This window comes from Scylla paramamosain, chromosome 23 (assembly GCF_035594125.1).
Source record: "Scylla paramamosain isolate STU-SP2022 chromosome 23, ASM3559412v1, whole genome shotgun sequence".
In the NCBI taxonomy this organism is placed as follows: domain Eukaryota; kingdom Metazoa; phylum Arthropoda; class Malacostraca; order Decapoda; family Portunidae; genus Scylla; species Scylla paramamosain.
In genome coordinates, this window is record NC_087173.1 from 7,256,632 (window position 1) to 7,265,485 (window position 8,854).

The 8,854-nt window shown below is 38.3% G+C and overlaps 1 protein-coding gene and 1 long non-coding RNA gene across 3 annotated transcripts in view; one reads left to right on the forward strand and one right to left on the reverse strand.

Annotated features, from left to right (window-relative positions):
* The first annotated feature begins 3,813 nt into the window (after positions 1 to 3,813).
* Positions 3,814 to 8,854, forward strand: part of LOC135112090 (protein numb-like) — an 81,724-nt gene continuing 76,683 nt past the window's right edge. For both annotated transcript variants that reach the window (XM_064026050.1, XM_064026055.1), the window contains exon 1: positions 3,814 to 3,979. The gene's annotated coding sequence lies outside the window, so the exon portion shown is untranslated. The remainder of the gene's footprint in view (positions 3,980 to 8,854) is intronic.
* LOC135112093 (uncharacterized) overlaps positions 8,103 to 8,854 on the reverse strand; it is a 41,281-nt gene continuing 40,529 nt past the window's right edge. Inside the window, exon 2 of the long non-coding RNA XR_010274058.1 lies at positions 8,103 to 8,854. This exon is cut by the window's right edge and continues 457 nt beyond it. This is a non-coding gene — a long non-coding RNA (uncharacterized LOC135112093).

An 8,854-nucleotide genomic window follows, 5' to 3' on the forward strand; every position in this document is an offset into this window, starting at 1 on the left:
GCAAGAATGATAGACCATGGAACTATACAGGAGAAGGTCTCCCGCTCCGCTCTCAAGCCCAGTGGGCGGAGCGTACGATCAGCAGAGAGATCCAAAATATTGCCAGCTCCCGTGTTGTGTGATTGGAATTTACCACTTTCTTTTTGCATACTAGACGAAAAATAAGAAAGAATTGATGGTTTGCGTTACGAAAAGTACATTATAGTTTCCTAAATATGTTATGTAGGCCTATTATTAATGATATTTATGCCAAATAACAACAATATCGAAAGAAATACACTAAACGTTTCCAGTAATGGTAGTGAAAGGATTTTTTTTATTGTTTATTGTATGACAAGGCACAAACAGTAAAACAAAAATTCAATAATTAGATGCTTTTTAAGTGTACAATAATATATCACACATAATTATAAATAAATGCTCTTCAACTTAATATCCTCCATTCCATATTTTCTCTTTCTCCTCCTCTTCCCCCTCCATTTCTCCTCCCTACTACTAATACTATTACCACCCATCCTCCACCTCTATTCCTCCTTTTTCTTCCTTCTCCTCTCCCTCCATTCCTCATTTCTTTATCCTCCTCCTCCTCCTACTACTACTACAACAGTCTACACATCTTATTCTGGAGAACACCTGGAAATACTTGCAAAACTCAGAAAAAAAGAGGAGAATATTGACGAACAGACGCGGACAGGGAGGAGGGAATGTCTAGGTCTGGGTCTTAATGTTTTCAAAGTGGGCGCTCTGAACGGGGCTGCAAGAAGCACTTTATTACGTCAAGAAGCACTTGATGACGTCACTGATGACGTCACAGATATACGTACGTTAATCGATTTTGAAATTGACCATTCGAAAAAACAAAACTAGACTGGAATGCTTTATATATTCTGACTTGCCATATACTTTAATAAATACCTAGAATATAAAAACACTTCCAGCCTGACTAATAATAAAGAAAAATCCAAAATACAATCTGTAATTTTTACGAACGGGGCCACAAAAACCTTATAATATCGAGGAGAAAAACAGAGCCAGACCAGATAATGTTACATATTCTAAATACAAAAAATCTTTAATTTCCAAATAAATAAAGAAAACACAAATTTATCGTCGTTTATTTTTTTTTTTCAAATCTAGCAACGGACTTACTTTAAATTTGAAAATACGAATTGTTAAACTAGATTTTGTTGGATAATATTACTTGATATACATTTCTTACATTTTTTAAGTCTTAAACACCAAAACCATCTTAGGCGTGCTAATAAAAAAAAAAAAAAATTATAAAATGACGAAAGTGGTATTGGTGGTGTAGTGTGGTGTGGTAGTGTAGTGTTAACACTACACTCTCACAAGCTTAACTGCCCTGTGTGTGTGTGTGTGTGTGTGTGTGTGTAAGCAAATATGTGTGTACAAATCAGAATTTCATCAACGTTTTTGTTCGTTTGTCTGTTTGCTTGCTTGTGATTCCCCGTGTGTGTGTGTGTGTGTGTGTGTGTGTGTGTGTGTGTGTGTGTGTGTGTGTGTGTGTGTGTGTGTGTGTGTGTGTGTGTGTGTGTGTGTGTGTGTGTGTGTGTGTGTGTGTGTGTGTGTGTGTGTGTGTGTGTGTGTGTGCATTATTTCAGTTGTTTCTATGTATGTATATAAATATGTATGTATATATGTATGTGTGTATGTGCGCTTAGGTTAGTGTATGTACTTTTCATTATTGTATAGTATCATATGAGAGAGAGAGAGAGAGAGAGAGAGAGAGAGAGAGAGAGAGAGAGAGAGAGAGAGAGAGAGAGAGAGAGAGAGAGAGAGAAATTAAATTTCATATAATTTCACATAAGGTCAATAAGCAATATGCAAATATATGATTATTCTATTTGAGATCAATCTGTGTTAAGGGGCAGTATACCATGAGAAATCAACCTTCAGGCCATCTTTCACAGGTGAATTACACAATTCATTTCTTCTTCATCTATATGCACATGTATATGTACATGTATATGTATATGTGGACATGATCTCGTCCACCCATAATTATGTCCACATAAGAAGAAGAAGAAGATTTCCTCTCGTTTTCTGTGCCGCTCCCCCCGCCGCATTGGAGGATGACTAAAGACATTTCACGCTCGGTGATGAACAACCCTTTCTTGGTTCACGAACTTATGAATCATGAAAAAAAAAAGAGAAATAAAAAAATAAAATAGAAAAAAGCGTATCGTTGTGACTAAACTACCATTTTGTTATGAGATAATTTGATGAACGAGTCAGCATTAATCATCTAACTACTGGTGATATGCGACACTACATTTCAATACCTCAGACGATTTTACTTACTGAAAAATAAGTCAGTAAAAGGTTCAGAATACGCTATCACTCGAATTGCTAAGGATGATGTCTTTCAGAGCAGTACGTCCAAAGCTTGCATGACATCATGTTATTAAGTCAGAGAAGCTCTAGCAATGAAGGTGTTGATATGATACTACGAATACGAACCTCGCTTTATTCATTTATCTAATATATTTCTGATTATATTTCAGTTTTATGTGTCTATTTTTTATACAGTCATGCACTCTGAAATATTTATGCAATGCGGTTTTCCCATGACAGATAACATCTACCATACACTCTATTTTATCTATCTATATATCATTTTATCTATTTATCTATTTTACTTCTAAGCAGTATTACCCCATGATCTATGGAGTCCCTATATAAAGTAAAAGATAATCTATTCCACTGTGATATGTTTAGTAATATTATTATTCGTTAATTGGTTTTATGTTTCATGCATCCGTTCACACAAATACCTCTTTCTACTTCTCAGTCTTCCTTCTCTCCTGCACTTCCATTCCCATGCATTTTATTTTTTCCTAAATACTGACCTCTTCTTTTTTTCACCACTTCTTTTATCTTTGTCTACCTCTTTTTTTTCTTTTATCTCTTCATACATTCTCTTATCTTCTCTCTTCCTCCCTTCTCATTGTTTCATGATACTCTTCTATCATTTCTTGGTCTCATTATCTTCCTTTCCCTTTCCTAGTATTTCTATTCCTACTTATAATTTTCTAAACTACACAAGGTTGAAAATAGTTTTATATATCTATCTATCTATCTATCTATCTATATCTATTTATTTATCTATCTATCTATCTATCTATCTATCTATCTATCTATCTATCTATCTATCTATCTATCTATCTATATATATATATATATATATATATATATATATATATATATATATTTTTTTTTTCTTTTTTTATTAATTATTATTATTTTTTTTTTTACCTCCTGCTTCACTCTTTTTTTCTCTTTTTTTACATGCTCTACTTCTCTTCCCTCTCCTTCTCCTAATCCTCCTCCTCCTCCTCTTCCTCCTCCTCCTCCCATTATATGTCTTCGTACATGTAATCCTGAAAACTATACAGGGTCAAAAACAGATTTTTTTTAATCCTATTATTTTGTCTTATTCTTTCTCTTCTGTTACGCTACTTCTCCCACTCCTCCTCTTCCTGCTCTTCTATTCCCACTACTTCTTTTTCTACAAATATTAATTTTCTAAACTACACAAGAAGTCAAAACAGATTTTTTTTTATTACTACTACTCGTCTTACTATTTTCATCTGTTCTTACATACTCTGCTTCTCTTCCCCTCTCCTCCCACTCCCCCACTCTTCTTCTTCCACCTCCTCCATTCCCATCACTTCTCTTCCTACATAGTATAGTCTAGGCTACACTCAAGGTCGAAAACAGAGGTCTTTCTGAGAGGCCGCGAGATGGCGGATCGGCCCCCTAAAGTCCCCCCAAAACACACGCAGGCGCAACCCCCAGTAGTGAGACGGACGCTGCACGGGGAGGGTGTTCGTGTGTGACTCTCCGCTTATATATTGGATTTATCGATGTTCCTGCTGGCTTAGGGCAGTAAGACTCACTCGGATTGTGTAAAAGAGGAACAACTATATTCCGCTGAGGACAGGAAGTTGTATGGAAGGTAAGTGTCACGTGTTTCGTGTATGTATGTGTGTTTGTGTGTGTGTATATATGTGTGCGTGTGTGACCAGGTGCTCAAGGTGATCACAGGTAAACACGATAAGGTGACCTCTTGGCGTGCTGTACTGGTCAATATTTCGATGGTCAGGGTGAGGGGAAGGCGTGGCTGGGTTAGGTTAAATGACACACACACACACACACACACACACACACACACTCAGTTCTGCAGGTATGCGCTTATCAGTAAATTTACTAGTACTGTCTGTCACCGCGTCCAGTGTTGGTGAAAATACAGCCACGAATTAGTTAGAAATTTATGATGCTGTTAAGTTGCTTGTGAAGTAATATGAAAACATTTAAACAGATGAGTTTGTTGATGTTGATGCTTTGTGGCAGTGGGACATTTCTGTGTATGTGTGTGTGTGTGTGTGTGTGTGTGTGTGTGTGTGTGTGTGTGTGTCAGGATGAATTGTCACTTTTATAATTGCTTTCCTATAAATCAATATATCTCCTAGGATATGTGTGTGTGTGTGTGTGTGTGTGTGTGTGTGTGTGTGTGTGTGTATACCTCAGTAGCCGAACAATACTCTTAATGGGAGCAGACTGAATAAGGTATCTAATCTTCCTTATCTCCATCTACATACGTAACATGACCACGTAAAATAATATCTTTAGCTATCTCCTCCTCCTTCTCCTCCTCCTCCTCCTCCTCCTCCTCCTCCTCCTCCTCCTCCTCCTCCTCCTCCTCCTCCCCCCGTGCTATCAATAACATAACTCAGCGCGTGACCCTTTAAAAAAACATTATAAAAAAAAAAACTAAATATATAACACTGACCTAATCATTATACAGCTCACACTTGTTTCTCCCCCGACTCCTCGTCCTTCTCTCACCCCATCACCACTTCCTTCCTTTCCACAGTTTCTCGTCTCCCTCACTCACTCCCCCTCTGCCTCAAAAACGCGCTTCCATCCTTCCTCTCTCTCATCCTCCTCCTCCATCACCGCCAGCCTCGCCCTTCCCCTAAGCTTCTTGTGATGTTTCCTCATAAATTACCACCATCGCATGTTTCCCATTCCCAATTTATGTTCTCTCGTCTTGCTGCTCTTCCTTTTCTCATCGTTTGGGGATATAGCGAAACCGGCAACTCCTCCTCCTCCTCCTCTTGGCGTCAGCAGCTGTGATCATGTGTGTGTGTGTGTGTGTGTGTGTTCTCCCTCTCTCACGCGTTGGCTTCTGTTTGCTTGAGATATTGGGAGTGGAAATGTTTCTCTCTCTCTCTCTCTCTCTCTCTCTCTCTCTCTCTCTCTCTCTCTCTCTCTCTCTCTCTCTCTCTCTCTCTCTCGTGTTTTCATCCTCGTCACCAGATGACGTGTAAATAACAATAATCTCGTTGCCTTGGTCTAGTTATTACTTATGTTCCTATTTCTCTTTCCTTTTCGAGCATATTTTATTTTTTATTGTTATTATTATTATTTTATTGTTTTCTAGTTCTATCTTACGTTGCACTGTATTTTTCTTTCTAGCCATCTCTCATATTTTATTTCATACCATGTGTCATATTATTGAATGTTCTAGTGTCAGGTAACGATATATTAACCTAGACCTAGAGCAGACAATAGTGATGATAATACTACCTGTAACTGTTAATTTGATGGAAGATTAGATCGTCAAAAGTCAAGTTAGAGTCGGTTAGAGTACTATTTGTTATTATTATTATTATTTTCTTAATACGTTAGTTTCCCCCGTTTCAAAACAGGACAGTAACAGATCAGTCAGCCAGTGAGAGCATGAGTCACCGGCAGTGCTCCCGTGTTCGCGTGGACTTGGAAGTGGCAAAATTACTGACAGATGACAGTAAATAGACGAAAGAATCCAGATGGCTTTGATAAACTTGCCGCTTATCTTCCTGTGAGCGAGTTACATCCACGCATCACGGCTTCCGGTGTCATTATCTACGCCTAATGGATTTCGCCTCTCCATTATAACGCATCGGTGAGCCTCAGTGAATGCACCTTTGAATGTTTCCCAAACACATAGGTAGATGTTTTGACTTGCAGGAAAACACTGAGGCATAACATTTAAGTATGAACAGCTGTGTAAACGTGAACTTCTTTGGGAATCATTAGATGGCTCACTTTGTTAATATTGCTGAATATTTGAATGCTTCTTAAGTTGATGAATATTTAATCTGCATATAGAGAATTCTATAACAAACTTAGTATTATTATTAGTAGTAGTAGTAGTAGTTACTACTACTACTACTAATAATAATAATTGACAAAATATTGACAAAATTAAAGTTTACAGTTAGTACAGGGAAAACCTATATAAATTTTGGCCAACTTAGATAAAAGAAAATATAATAAGTGGTGTAAAGTATGCATATTGTACAACAATGTAAATTTGTTCTACTTCATCAACAATCATGAATGTTGATTGATGTCTGAATGTTTCCTAAGAAGATAGATGTTTTGACTTACAGGAAAACACAGAAATAGCGTTGTTTAATGTTTAAATATATATACAGTGTTGTAAACTTGTATGAACTATCACAGTAAGTCTGTCACAAAATATCAGAATGATTCCGAAATACGATGGTGTAGACTCGCTTTGCAAGAACACTACTACGAGGTCTAATCGATGAATATGTGAAGATATCCTGGCACATACACAGACCCAGGAAAGCACTCAGGAAAGGCAGCGCAAGGCGGGTAGGTGTTAGCATGGGCGGAAACAAGTTATGCTGTTCCCTCGGCTATCACAAGAAGAGTGTAAGTGAAGGAGGGAAGAGGGAGAAGGGAGGAAATCGGCCGGCGTGACTGAGTACTTACGAGTAGACTGTGTGACGTCACCCAGTGTTGTCAGTGTGTCAGACCTTACACTTTTTCCTTACTTTTGCGCTTTTCACTTTCCCTTTGTAGGCGAAGTGTTGAGTTGGGCGTACCTTGAAGTGTGTGTGTGTGTGTGTGTGTGTGTGTGTGTGTGTGTGTGTGTGTGTGGTCTTTATTCCTTTTATGTGAGGTATGTTTCTCTCTCTCTCTCTCTCTCTCTCTCTCTCTCTCTCTCTCTCTCTCTCTCTCTCTCTCTCTCTCTGAATCATATCGTACGATTTTTTTTTTTCTTGCAGTGTACCATTTTTTCCCCCCCCACTTTTTAACTCCTTTTTTCTATCGATCAAAACGCGTGGCTTTCTCGTGTTTTCAATATTGTTTTTGGTTTGTGTTGGAGGCGCGCCTGGGGTGTGAAAGTGATTCATTCTAACACCTCTTCACCCGCTTACCTCTTTTTTTTTTGGGGGGGGAGAGAGGTTGTGTGGGATAGACAGGTAAATCCCGATGTAGCTCTGTTTTTTTTTTTTTTTCTCTCTCTTCTTCTTGCACGGTGTTTGAAACTCATACGTTTTTTTTTTTTTTTATTAATTTCAGTGTCAGTTTAGTGCAGTGTTGGATTGGGGAGTGAGAAATAGTAGTAGGTAGATATACGGAGATTAATTATTGTTTGTTGTTCTGTAATGCTGCTGTTGTTGTTGTTGTTGTGGTGGTGGTGGTGGTGGTGGTGGTAGTAGTGGTTTTCTTCTATAGTAATAGTAGTAGTTGTTGTTATTGTCGTTGTAATGGTTATTTGTTTTTATTGTGGTGTGGTGGTGATAGTGGTAGTAGTAGTAGTAGTAGTAGTTGTTGTTGTTTTGTGGTGGTGGTGGTAGTGGTGGTTTTCTTCTATAGTAATAGTAGTAGTAGTAGTAGTTATTGTTATTGTCGTTCTTGTTGTTAGTCTTCTGTAGTGGTAGTAGTAGTAGTAGTAGTAGTAGTAGTAGTAGTTGTTGTTGTTGTTTGTGGTGGTGGTTTTCTTCTATAGTAATAGTAATAGTAGTAGTTATTGTTATTGTCGTTCTTGTTGTTAGTCTTCTGTAGTAGTAGTAGTAGTAGTAGTAGTAGTTGTTGTTGTTGTTGTTGTCGTCGTTAGTCTTCTGTAGTAGTAGTAGTAGTAGTAGTAGTAGTAGTAGTAGTAGTAATTGATGATGTTGTTGTTGTTCTATAGCAGTAGTAGTAGCAGCAGCTGTAATTGTTCTTTTTCTTGAGCTTTTCCTATGTCCACACGATTCTCTTTAGTCTTCTCTCCACAACACTGTCTGTACCCCCTTCACTCTGGTCTGTCTCCCTCAAGTCGTTCCTTATGCAGCCTTTCCTTCCACCGCCTGTCTGTCTGCCTTGCCTCCCTTTCCCTACACGTACAGACCCATCATTCCTCTGCGTTATTCAGTCAGACAAAACAAAGGAATGTTTATCAGTTGAATACAAAAATGACCTTGCATAATCTTAACACCGCTATGATTGCCAGGTGAAGATATTTTGAGATAACAAGAGATCGATTTGCTGAGTAATTGAGGGAGGTTAATAACTGCGGCTCAAATTACCAGCTACATAACAAGATCAGTAAGTAAGTAACAGCAGTATCTTTTTATTGATTTTTTGTTTGTTAGTTATTATTTTGAGTACAAGACTTTCCACCTACGTTCATCCATGTTCAGTCCGTCTATCTCACTAATGCAAGAGTTAACCAGTTTCCTGACCCTTTCATCCCTCTCACTGGTAAATTCTAGATCTTTCTGTCCGTCTTCTTCTTCTTCTTCTTCTTCTTCTTCTTCTTCTTCTTCTTCTTCTTCTTCTTCTTCTTCTTCTTCTTCTTCTTCTTCCCTCTTTCTTCTTCTTGTTCTTCTTGTTCTTGTTCTCCTCCTCCTCTTCCTCCTCCTCCTCTCCTCTCCTCTTCTCTCCTCTCCTCTCCTCTCCTCTCCTCTCCTCTCCTCTCCTCTCCTCTCCTCTCCTCTCCTCCTCTTCCTCCTCCTCCTTCCCCTCTGTCAGTTATCTCCTCGCCTCA